We start from the raw sequence: 12371 nt of genomic DNA on the forward strand, positions 1-12371 counted from the left end.
TAATATATAGGAAAATATAGAGTATTTAATTATCATTTTTCATTAACTTACACCGTGTGGCTGATTACTGGGTACCATCTTGTGGTGATCTACCGTAACTGCAATGGAAAGTACAGTGAAGGACAGTAGCGCAGTCCATAAGGTGTCAGACAGGGACACTCCGCCCGAAGCAAAGGCTTGTGCTGAAAACACTCATTTTTTTCAAAAGATGTAGTTTTCCACTGCTATTATGGCAGCCTAAAACTGCACACATTCTTCCAGATCTTCATGGCATAGTTATATTACGGTGGTAAAGCAGAAATATTATGGTTTTGGTTAATTCGTCTGACCGCTCTGATTTAAACATATGCTAGTTAAGGAGCGTTTTCCAACGCAGTAATGGCGGCTCGTCACCTCGCGAGGTTCTCAGGATTGGTCTATACACATTACTTGACATTACAGTAGAAAAACATCTGTTGAGAGAGAGACCGAGAAAGGAGGACAACATAAGGGGAACTGCAATGGTTTCATGGGGTCTGTTTGTGTTAGAAAACAAAGTCCTTTTACGTGAGTTTGACCTTTACTTAAAATAACTGTTGTTGGAAAGTGACAGGAAGTGAGGCAAAGATTCAACATCCAACCATATATAGTAGAGGTATGGGTTTTTTGGGGGCCGATGCCGATGCCGATGCCGATGCCGATGCCGATGCTTTCCAAATTTGGGCAGCCGATGCCGATATGCATAGCCGATTTTTCCAATTTGATATTCAGGCCGATTGTTAAATAAATATATATTTATCACATTTTTGTGAAACGCAGCAATTTCTGAGCAACTAAAAGAATTCTGTTACAACAAGTCATGTCCAGTCCTCTGAACATTTATTCAGCTTTCAAAATCAATCAATCAATCAATCAATCAATCTTTATTTATATAGCGCCAAATCATAACAAATGTTATTTCAAGACACTTTACAAAAACATTTACAGGTCTAGACCCGTAAATGTTAATAAAATTTTATTAGCAGAAACCCAACATCAAGACAAAATAAGGAGTCTTATCTTATCTTAATCCACCATGAGTACAGGACTTTGCCGCATTTAGCAAGTTACAATGGCAAGGACAAACTTCCAGACTCATGTTAGACAGACACCTGAGGAGACTGTGTTGGGGTTAGAGAGAGACAGATAGAGGAGAGAGAGTGGGAGAGAGAATGGGGGGGGGGGATAGGGATACACACACACGCACACAGACACACACATAGAGACAGACACACACACACACACAGAAAGGGAGAGAGAGAGAAACAGACGCAGTCCGAAGTTTGGCGCTGTGGCGACAGTTAAGGTGAAACCAGCAGGCCATTCCCAGCAACAATCCAAAGCCGTAGCAGCTGGTGTCGGACAGGAGCACAGCAGCAGGCAGTCTACTTCACCGATCCCCAGGAACCTACAAAACAAACTCAGATCCTCCCAGAGAGGTGTATGGTCAGTAACTATAACAGGACATTAAGACTAGAAGTTAGACTGACAGAAAAAGAGGGAAACAGGAGCCCTGTGTGTCAGTTCCCCCCAGCAGTCTAAACCTATAGCAGCATGACTAAGGGCTGGTTCAGATCTGATCCAGCTCTAACTGTAAGCTTTATCAAAAAGGAAAGTTTTAAGTCTACTCTTAAAGGTTGAGACTGTGTCTGCTCCCCGGACCTCAACCGGTAAATTATTCCAAAGAAGAGGAGCCTGATAACTAAAGGCTCGACCTCCCATACTACTTTTAGAGACCCTAGGTACAACGAGCAGACCTGCATGTTGAGAACGCAAAGACCTAGACGGATTATACGGAACGATTAAGTCTTTAAGATACGATGGCCCGATGCCATTAAGCGCTTTGTAAGTCAAAAGAAGAATTTTAAACTCTATCCTAGATTTTATAGGTAACCAGTGCAGAGACGCTAACACTGGAGAGATGTGCTCTCTCCTCCCAGTCCAAGTCAGTACCCGAGCAGCAGCATTCTGAACCAGCTGAAGAGTCCTAATAGACTTATTAGGACAGCCGGATAAAAGAGAGTTACAGTAGTCCAGCCTAGAAGAAACGAAAGCATGGACCAGTTTCTCAGCATCGCTCCGAGACAAGATGTGTCTAATTCTCTTGATATTGCGAAGATGAAAAAATGCCGTCCTTGAGACCTGTTGGATGTGAGAGTTAAAGGACAGGTCCTGATCCAAAAGAACTCCCAGGTTCCTGATAGTGGTGCTGGAAGCCAAGCTGATGTCGTCAGAGGCGGCGATGTTGTTCAAGAAAGCTTCTCTGAGATGTTTAGGTCCAAGAACAATGACTTCAGTCTTCTCTGAGTTCAGCAGTAAGAAGTTTCTGCTCATCCAGGACCTTACGACTTTGAGGCATGCTTCAAGTTTAGATAAGTGGTTGGTTTCTTCAGGCTTCATTGACAAGTAAAGCTGAGTGTCATCTGCATAGCAGTGAAAGTTTATGGAGTGTTTCCTCAATATAGTGCCGAGAGGAAGCATATATAAGATGAAAAGAATCGGTCCGAGCACTGAACCTTGAAGAACTCCATATTGCACCCTGGTGTGCGAAGAAGAGACGTTGTTCACATGAACAAACTGATGTCGATCCGAAAGATACGATCGAAGCCAGGCTAAAGCGGTTCCTGAGATACCAAGAAGACTCTCTAATCTCCGCAGAAGAATGCAATGATCAATAGTGTCGAAAGCGGCACTAAGATCAAGCAAGACAAGCACAGAAAGAAGACCACTGTCCGAAGCCAAAAGTAGATCGTTGGTTACTTTCAGCAGCGCAGTCTCAGTGCTGTGGTGGGCTCTGAACCCAGACTGAAAGACCTCAAAAAGACTGTTGCTATGAAGAAAATCACAGAGCTGACTCGCAACAACTTTCTCCAAGATCTTAGAAACGAAAGAGAGGTTAGATATCGGTCTGTAGTTGACAAAAGAGCCTGAATCAAGTGTAGGCTTTTTAAGAAGAGGCTTAATAACAGCAACTTTAAAAAGTTGGGGCACGTAGCCCGACAGTAAAGACGCATTAATCATCCTTAGTAAAGAAGATCCGACCAAGGGAAAGACTTCCTTTAGCAGCCAAGCTGGGATGGGATCCAGAAGACAAGTTGATGGTTTGGCTAAAGAGACAGTTGAATCCAGCTCTGACAGGTCCACAGGCGAGAAGCAGTCCAGGAGTATATTAGCTCTAAGCGACGTTTCCGCAAATTCGCCATCGATCGAAGGTTCTATCACGGTTGCATGTAACACGCTACTAATCTTATCTCTAATCTTTAATATCTTATTGTTAAAAAAGCTCATAAAGCCCTCACTGCTAAGCGATAGAGGAATGCATGGCTCAGTAGAGCTATGACTGTTTGTCAGCCTGGCTACAGTGCTGAAAAGGAATCTAGGATTGTTTTTATTCTCTTCTATAAGAGTCGAGTAGTAAGTTGCACGCGCCAGTCGCAAAGCCTTTCTATATTCATTTAGACTATTTTTCCAGCGCGAGCAGGATTCGGTTGTTTTAGTCGAACGCCATATCCTTTCTAATTTCCTCGATTGTTGTTTGAGCTCACGAGTTTGAGCGTTGTACCACGGAGCGGAACGATGTCGTCTGAGAGTCCTCTGTCTGAGCGGAGCAATTGAATCGAGGACGGCTTGAAGAGAACCCGTGGTATCCGCAACAAGTTGATCAAGCTGAGAGGGAGCACAAGAGCTCTCTGCAAAAGTAGAGCAAGAATTCAAGGCAGCAGGAATAGCTTCCTTAAAGATGTCTACAGCTCTGTCAGACATGTTCCTGGACAAGATGGTTTTGTTCGCAGGTGAGAAATCCGACAGCAAGAATTCAAAAGTAATGAAGAAATGATCCGACAGAAGAGGATTCTGCGGTAAGACAGCCAAGTTGACAGGGTCCACGCCATAAGCAAGAACAAGATCCAAGGTGTGGTTAAAGCGATGAGTAGGATGGTTCACAGACTGTGTGAAACCAAAAGAATCCAGTAAAGACATGAAGGCAATACATAGACTATTGTCAACGACGTCCACATGAATATTAAAGTCACCGACAATGATAATTTTATCCGAAAGAAGAACGATATTAGAAAGAAACTCTGAAAAGTCGGAAAGAAATTGAGAGTACGCGCCAGGAGGCCGGTAGACGATAACAAACAAAAACGGTTGCGCGGTTTTTACAGCTGGATGCAAGAAACTGAGAAAAAGACTTTCAAAAGAGCTAAAGCCTAGTTTAGGTCTAGTGCTAATATTAAAGCTAGAGTTAAAGATAGCTGCCACTCCCCCCCCACGGCCTGTGTCTCGGGGGTTATGAGTATTAAGGTGACTGGGAGGAGTGGACTCGTTTAAACTAACATATTCACCCTCACACAGCCAGGTTTCAGTCAGAGCAAGTAAATCAATGTGATAATCTGATAAAAGTTCATTAACTAGCACAGCTTTAGATGATAAAGATCTAATATTTAACAAACCACATTTGACTTTAACGTCATGTGGTTCATCCGCACCGGAAGTTTTAATTTTTATAAGATTATCATAATTCACTCCTTTATTATTTTTATTATTATTATTATAGTTGTTGTTGTTGTTGTTGTTGTTGTTATAATAATTATTGTTGTTATTGTTATTTTTATTGTTATAGAAAAAGGGTCTCGGTCGGGGAACCGACACAGTCTTTAAGTTTCAACAGGAGTGGCTGGGAAACTGCACTAAGGGAAACGCAGAGGAGCGTGTAGGACTGCTGCTCTGCTGCCTGGTCTCCACTCTGAGTTGTCAGATGGGTAAACTAATAAAATCAGCCAGATTTCTAGTTAAACGAGCTGCGCCATCCAGAGTGGGATGAACGCCATCTCGGCTAATTAGACCAGACTCGCCAGTTGTCTATTAAGCCCACGCCATTATCTGGACACCAGTTCGACAGCCAGCGGTTGAATGAGGACATGCGGCTAAACATCTCATCATTTGCCCTATTTGGCAGGGGGCCAGAGAAAATTACGGAGTCCGACATAGTTTTGGCCAAAGCACACACCGACTCCACATTAATCTTTGTGACTTCCGACTGGCGACGTCGGGAGTCATTAACGCCGACATGTATAACTATCTTACGAAATCTACGTTTATCCTTTGCCAGCAGTTTTAAGTTGCCTTCAATGTCGCCCGCTCTGGCTCCCGGGAGGCACTGAACTATGGTGTCTGGCGTCGCTAATTTCACATTCCGTACTACCGAGTCACCAATCACCAGAGTGTTGAGTTTCTTAGCAGGTGTGTTGCTAAGAGGGGCATATTTATTGGAAATGTGAACGTTACGGTTGTCCGGCGTGCGATTTTTATGCTTGCGGCTATGTTTCCCTCTCACGGTCACCTAGCCACTACATCCCAGCTGCTCGGGATCTGCCGGGGGGGAGGCTAAGCTAAGACGACCCGCACCGGCTACAGGGGGCTGGCTAGCATTAGCTAAATGTGGCCTAGCTTCGGTGCGGGGCCGCGTCTCCAATTCAGAAACCCTCGCCTCCAGAGCTACAAATAAGCTACATTTAATACAAATATCATTATCCGTAAAGGAGGAAGAGGAATAACTAGACATCTGACACATCGGGCAGAAACGAGCCGCAGAAGGAGAGTCCGAGTGAGAGCTGGAGCTAGAGTGGAGAGACATCGCTAGTGCTGGGGAGCTAAAAGGCTAACAGGAAAACCAGTCGTCAGAAACACCGAAAAAGTATACACCCTTGTGGGAAAAAGGCAGAGTGCTTGGTGTAAACTACTATAGATCGATAAGATGGCAAGATTGAAAAGAGTGAAAGTCCGTAACAGGGAAAACAACAAAGATAGATTGAGAGCGAACAACACGACCGTGCTGTACACAGAGTAAAGGAAAAACCGGAAATGATACCACACACTCACGTGACCGCAGAGATCAAAACAATGACATATTGTGTCTGAGTAAACACACAATGTAACAAGCAGTAGTAAACATTCACACTTTTCTTAAAATGTCAAAAAAGAAATTTAAACTTATTAGTATAATTTGAACAAAAGGATGTAATGTATCCAAGTGGTTCCACAAGTTTGAGGTGCTCATCTTTTTTGTGCCTGATCAAAAATTGCATCATTTTATACAAGGGATCAAAAATCGGCTTTTTAAAAGAAAATACGGCCGATGGCCGATAGAGACAAATGTCCAAATATCGGCCCGATATATCGGCCAGACGATATATCGGTCTACCTCTAATATAAAGCTCTGGAAATAAGTAAGAGACCACTAAATAGTTCACATGTTGTCTGATTTCATAATTCATTCATTCACCATTTTGAACAGGAGACAGAGATTTCAAACTGAATTCATGTTTTTATTCCCAAATTGTAAGGATTCTCAGTTTTGGCTTCTCTGAGTCTCTGAGGCAATCACCTCAGGGCCGGGTCAGGTGTGTGTGTGTGTGTGTGTGTGTGTGTGTGTGTGTGTGTGTGTGTGTGTGTGTGTGTGTGTGTGTGTGCTTGATTGCTCCTGATTTGGAGCAGCTGGGGGAAGCTTTCATAGGTGCAGTGGCTCCAGCTTCTGGCACTGGCTCATTGTCTCACCTTTAGAGGTAGTGAGCAGTTGCTCGTCTTTCTCAGTGTGTTTCAGTGTTTCCTGTGAACTGTTTCATCAAACACCCTACGCTCCCCTGTGCCTGTTTTGGGTTTTAAGCTGTTGTCTTCATTGTGGCAGTGGTCTCTGGGTCTTGGTTTCTAACCCAGCTCTTTGTGTCAGGCCTTTCGAGCCACCTTTAGTGTTTTCTGTTTTAAGGAGGGTCTCCTGTTTAAGTCTCTGTTCAGCTGCTTGGCAGTGGTGGTTTTGTTTCTCATTTTCCTGAGTCTTGTCTCTGTTTAAGGAGCCTGTATTACTCCACTCATTATTATTTCACCTTTTTCCCCCCTCCCTGTGATCTTCTAGATCTTAGTGGTTATCCCTTTGGGGTAACTTTCAGAACCCCCCTCGCCCCTTGGCGTCCGCAATTGTGTCCAACTTTCCCCGTTGTGACAGAAATTCAAGTTGTCACACTGGAATCTTCTGGAAAGTCAGAAATGAAACAAGAATAACAAACAACCACTAAAAGACATTTTTCTCTGTTCAGGAATGAAAGTAAATAACTTTAATATGGTAATCAAAAAATATAATGTGCTTACTTTTTTTTATTTTTCAACTTTTTTTCTTTGCTTTTTTCCTTTCTTTTTTGTAAAACAGTACATTTGAACACTCTTAAAAAACATAAACATATTTTAGAATCAAAGATATGGTTTAGATGAATTGGCTTCTACATACAGACCTGATCAAAATCTTAATACCAGTTGAAAAATTGCTGGAATTTACCTTTTGCACATTTGATCCTAATGAGGTTTTAAGTAGAGTTACAATATGCAAAAGAAAGAAGGGAGAGTGTGACAAAAAACACTTTGAAAAAGTAATTAATTGAAAACAACAAGTACACTGAAACAGGCTAGTTATCAACTTGTATTATCAACTGGCAGAGTTTGGGTCCGTTACTCAAAAAAGTAAAGAGTTACCTGTTACTCGTTACGATTGAAAAAAGTAGTGCCTTACACGACTTGATTACTCCATGGAAATAGTAACAAAGTTACACAACTTTACCCTCCTGATACATCTTTATATGCTTCAAGAGATTCGCGGTTGTGTTCCACGCAGTATTCAGCCTCTTATTTCCTGGGCATAACTTGCATTTTACGATCACGCTCTTCTCCTCCTGCTCTACAAAATCCAAATAATGTGCACATGAACTGTCACAGTAAAATTGGTTGCCTTATAAAATCTGTGCCCCACTGACAACACTGCACTCCCTCCTACTGTAAATGCCCCTTTTAAAGGATAAGTTTGGTTTATACAGCTTTTACATTGTTTATAGCATGAAGTAGAACAAAATACTCACCCAGAAGGCTTTTCTGATCCAAGCAGTGCTTTGGGAGATATTTAGATCCAAAATCGTGCAGCGGACGTCCGTATAATGGGATCCATCGGGGGCATAGATAGCGCCGCTCCTAAAACTGCATTAATCGTCCAAAAACATGTGTTTTTCCCCAATATTCCATCATGGTCTGCTCCAAGTTAGTGCTCTGTTGCAGTAGTGTCACTCCAGACAGCGCTGTGTGGCTGTAATGACCTCTGAACCGACAAAGACTTTGTTTACATTTGCTCCTCAAAGAAAGTCAGCTCTCCAGAAAGTACTGCGCATGCGCAGTACTCCTTTCCTTGAGGAGCAAATGTAAACAGTCTATGTGAGTTCAGAGGTCATTACAGCCACACAGCGCTGTCTGGAGTGACACAGACTGCAACAGAGCACTAACTTGGAGCGGACCATGATGGAATATTGGTGAAAAACACGAGTTTTTGGACGCTTAATGCAGTTTTAAGAGCGGCGCTGTCTATGCCCTGATGGATCCCATTATACGGACGTCTGCTGCACGATTTTGGATCTAAATATCTCCCGAAGCACTGCTTGGATCAGGAAAACCTTCTGGGTGAGTATTTTGTTCTACTTCATGCTATAAACAATGTAAAAGCTGTTTAAACCGAAATCATCCTTTAAAAGGTGCATTTACAGTAGGAGGGAGTGCAGTGTTGTCACTGGGGCACAGATTTATATAAGGCAACCAATTTTACTGTGACAGTTCCATCAGCCCTGACCCGGAAGAGATAGCGAGTAGTTGGTCGTATGGCCACCGTTCAATCTACTAGTGGTAATAAAAAGAACTCCGCTTTAATAGTAATATTTTGGTTGCTCTATTTGCAGTCATTGTAAAAGTAACGATCGTGGTGTTTCATTTGTAACTCTAGTTTAACTACTAATCTAGGAGGAGTAGTGCCGTTACACTACTCGTTACTATCAAAAGTAATTTAACTACTTGTAACGTTCGTTACTTGTAGTTATATACCCAACTCTGTCAACTGGGCATGCTTAATGTGAGTGTTTCCAGGAAGCTTTTGGGAACATTGCTCCAAGTGGTGAAGATGGCTTCATGAAGGGCATCAACTGTCTGGAACTGACGGCCATTTTTATAAACGTCCCTCGCCATCCATCCCCAAATGTTCTCTGTTGGATTTAAATCAGGGGAACATGTGGGATGGTCCAAAGAGTGATGTTATTCTGCCTGAAGAAGTCCTTCATCAAGCCAGCATTGTGACCTGCAGCGTTGTCCTGTTGTGTTCACTGAATGAAAAAGCCCCAGATCATGATGGACCCCCTCCACTGTGCCGGGCAGAAAACATCTCAGGTGGGATCTCCTCGTCATGTCAGTAACGTTGAACCCATCTGGACTGTCAAGGTTACATTTTTCCTCATCAGAGAATAAAACTTTTATCCACCTTTCAATGTCCCATGTTTGATGCTCCCTGACAAAGTCTAAACGGCAGTTTTGTGAAGTTGAAGGAGATGAAGTCTTTGAATTTGTTTTTTGTTTCTGAAACTCTTTTCCCTCAGATGCCGTCTGATGGTTATTGCCCCGCAGTCGGCTCCAGTAAAGGCCTTAATTTGGGTCGAGGATAGCCCTGTGTATTGACGGACAGCCAATCGGATCCTCCAGCTCAGTGCAGGTGTAATTTGTTTGGGTCTACCACTTGACTTGTTTTGTTCCATAATGCTCAGGATCTTTCAACAAATGTATCATGTATCATAAAACGCTGTCATCAACTGTGTCAAAGGGCTTCGATGAGTCAGCACACAGGGAAACACAATTAGGTACAGGGCTCATCCAGGGACGCTGGAAGAAGAGGACTCTGTCCCCCTTTTCCATTTTACAGCTGCTTCATCAACCAACAAACCAAGACTGTGAACTACTATCACAGAACTGGAAGGATGTCTTCAAATGTAAAAGTACTGACCAAGCTTATGAAAACTTCTTAAACATATTTACAGCCCTTTATGATAAACACTGTCCTATGCAAAAACACAAAACTAAATTAACCCATAAGGAGAGACCCTGGCTTACTAAGGGATTGTTAAATGCCTGCGGGAAGAAAAACAACCTTTATAAGAATTTTATAAAATTGAGAACAGTTGATTCAGAAAATGTTTATAAAGCATAAAACAAGTTAACTAATATCATGAGAGCATGTAAAAGAGACTATCATAACAAAATCCTAGAGAACAATAGAGGTAATATCAAGGAAACGTGGAGAATATTAACAGTATCACAAGAAATGGCTCTGCTAAACACAGTTACCCTGACTTATTCATTGATGAGGATAAGGAAATTGAGGATATGCATAACATGGTAGATAAATTCAATGAATTCTTTGTAAATATTGGACCCAAACTTGCAGGACAAATTGAGAATCCACAGACGAGTGATGAATGGGTGAGAAAAGGTCAGGAACACAAAGTGTAAGGAACATATTTTGGTTAATTTAGAGGGAGAGTAAGTGGGGGTAGGACATGAAAATCTTTTGCTTGCTCCTACTCCTTTTCGGACACGTTGGATGTTTTATTTAGTATTTATAAGCAACTGTGGTTTGATGTACTCCTAAATTGACTGTTTTCATTTTCAACTGTTTTCTTTGTCCGAAATAAACTGAAACTGAAACTGAAAGACATTTCCCAAGCTCTTCATCATGTTCATCAGAAGGTACAGTGGATTTAGAGAACACGTCAGCTGGAGTCTGGTCTATTTAAGGTTGAAATCATCTGCATACATAGTAACATACCTGCAGACACACCTGGCTTTGAAGGGGACTGAGAGAAGACCATCTGATTAATTAATGTGAGGAAGAAAAAACCTTAACAAAATTCAAGAGGCTAAATCCGACCTCTTTGAAGCCTGCACCACACTAAGCAACCTCATTTTCCACCTCCTAACAATGAAAAGCTAACTGTGGTTGCACCCTAAGGGCTCTAATTTCGTAGACCAGGCGCAAGCGCAGGCGCCTTCGCCACACAGACAGGGCGTGACCGACGCACTTTGAAAGTTACCTGCACCCCTCTCTCCTCGCAAATGGCAGAGAGGAAGGAGAAAAGCCATGAGTGGGTTTAACACAGCTGTTTATTGTTTAATTGTAAGATGTGCATCAAACTTCCAGCTGCCATCAGGTTAACTTTCCATTATGACAAACGGCTTTAATCTGACATCAGATGTGACGGGACAGTTAATATAGATATAAATGTATATGCTGGTTCAGACAGTTACATTAAATAGTGATTGCTGTGATTGTTTATTGCATTAAAATGTGCCTGACACTCTGGAAACCTGCCTCTGAGGCTTTGTTGACATGTGTGCACATGTGCGCCTGTCACCAAATTACAGCTGCGGAGGGTGCACTCCGCCTTGCGCCGAGAATAGACCAGGTTGGAGCTGGCGAGCTTTCAGCGCACTTTCTGTACTGTTTTTGGCACAAAATTGTCACTGCGCCAACATGAATCTGCTGACACCTCCCCCTGGCGTGCCGTCACACCCATCTCTGCGCAGACGGTCTACTAAATTGTCAAATTGGCAGTGCACGGCGGTGAGCCGCATGAAATTAGCACTGCGCAGGCTGCGCCAGGCTTGCGCCCCCTGCGCTGGGCCACAAAATTAGGGCCCAATGTGTTTAAAATCAAATTGAACCAGAAAATCACTCAGAGAGCGCAGTCCTCCACCAAGCAATATTGTTATTGTCACCAACACTTTAGTCAGACTTTAATGTTATACTCCCTTTCAGCAGACTGTCTGCTACAAATTGGTGTTAGTTGCAGGTTTGTATGATAATTTGTTCCTGACAGGGCAGAAAATGATGATGACCCAGGACATGTTTTATAATCCAGATCTTAGTATCCAGAATATTGCCAGGATCTGGATCGTACTTTTACATCTGTCAGAAATTATGGTGACCTTGTCTTGTATTGTTGTGCAAAGCAATCTGACCATTTATTGTAGAGTTATATACACATATGGTGAAAACGGCCCTATCTCACAATGATAAAGAATCCTACTAGTTCCAGATCACCGCCAAAATGTGATCACTTCTCCTTATCTCATTTTTAACATTTACTGAAAATTTCATCAAGATCCGTTTGTTAGTTTTTGAGTTATGTTGTTCACAGACAAACTCTGTCGTTAACATAACCTCCCTGGTGGAGGTAATGAATGTTTTTTTTTCCCCCAGGTACCAAAAAACTATTCTTCATGCTGACATTTTAATCATCATTAAAATGATATTTAGGGAACTTTTCTTACTTGAACCTTGAGAAATCCAGTCCAGTAAAACAAAAGCTGGGTGAAAACAAGTCTGCAGGTTGTGTGAGTCTTTGGTCTGATTGTTGGAGCACAACTATGATCATCCACTAGGTGGCGGTAATGCGACGATTGTGGATAACAAGTACCATTAAACTCCACAGAAGAAGAAGCTCACC

This window comes from Halichoeres trimaculatus, unplaced genomic scaffold (genome assembly GCF_033239565.1).
Source record: "Halichoeres trimaculatus isolate MK-OKI-2021-1 unplaced genomic scaffold, fHalTri1.1 fHalTri1_scaffold_1, whole genome shotgun sequence".
NCBI lineage: Eukaryota > Metazoa > Chordata > Actinopteri > Labriformes > Labridae > Halichoeres > Halichoeres trimaculatus.